At 36.6% G+C, this 774-nt stretch overlaps 1 long non-coding RNA gene across 1 annotated transcript; it reads right to left on the bottom strand.

The window, feature by feature from the left end:
* On the bottom strand, nt 1-749 carry LOC107682447 (uncharacterized). The gene is made up of 3 exons (XR_001633488.1): nt 633-749; nt 174-247; nt 1-39 (listed from the first exon to the last, which is right to left on the bottom strand). It is a non-coding gene; the product is annotated as an uncharacterized LOC107682447 (long non-coding RNA).
* Between the last annotated feature and the right edge of the window lie 25 nt (nt 750-774).

Here is a 774-nt window from a genome sequence, read left to right as displayed (position 1 = left end):
GTCCACCTCATTCATCTTCAGAGTCAGCTCTTTTGCAACCTGAAACACAACAATTAAAGCAACACATCTGCCATCAGTAGAGAGTTCTCCACTCCCCAAAAGAAAATAATGGCACAATGATAGCTTAAAGATATTCTAAACATAAACAGAGTATAAAATAAAACAATACTCACAGATTTCTCAAAGGTGGCAAAAAAATTGATAAAAGGCTGAAACTGTTCAGCTGCCTCTTGGAAAGCAAGATAATCTGAGGAAACCAGAGAAAATTTAAAAATTAAGCTAGCATTTGTTTGTATATTTACTAAAAGGCAACTGAATCAAAAGTTGTAAATTCCATTTTGATCACAACTGGGACCTTTATTTTTGACAGTGTAGCCTACCAGATTTGTGACTTGAAATAAATGACCTTTAAATGTCAACTATAGCTTGAAAGAGTAGTAGCCTACAATGCTCAAGAGATTTCTTTGTGCATTTAAAAACATGACTGGAATGTACAGACATTTAAAAATGAATGTGTTAACATTTATTACATGGTTTGCATACTATGAGGTATGTGTTTGGAAAGTGCAGAGATCAGATAACCACAGCTGAAGGATGTAACTGGTCCTCATATTCTGCGTACACATACTTACGTTCAGAGTCACGACTCTTGAAGAAACCAATGAGTTTGATGTCTTCCTCCATACGGTCAAAAGCTCGTAACTCCAAAGCATTGTCAATGATCTCAACCGGTTCTTCCAACAGCTGAAGCATGAGGGAGAGATGGAGGCAGAA

This window comes from Sinocyclocheilus anshuiensis, unplaced genomic scaffold (assembly GCF_001515605.1).
Source record: "Sinocyclocheilus anshuiensis isolate Anshui unplaced genomic scaffold, SAMN03320099.WGS_v1.1 C32210283, whole genome shotgun sequence".
NCBI classification, from domain to species: domain Eukaryota; kingdom Metazoa; phylum Chordata; class Actinopteri; order Cypriniformes; family Cyprinidae; genus Sinocyclocheilus; species Sinocyclocheilus anshuiensis.
This window is presented reverse-complemented; position numbering and strand designations above follow the sequence as displayed.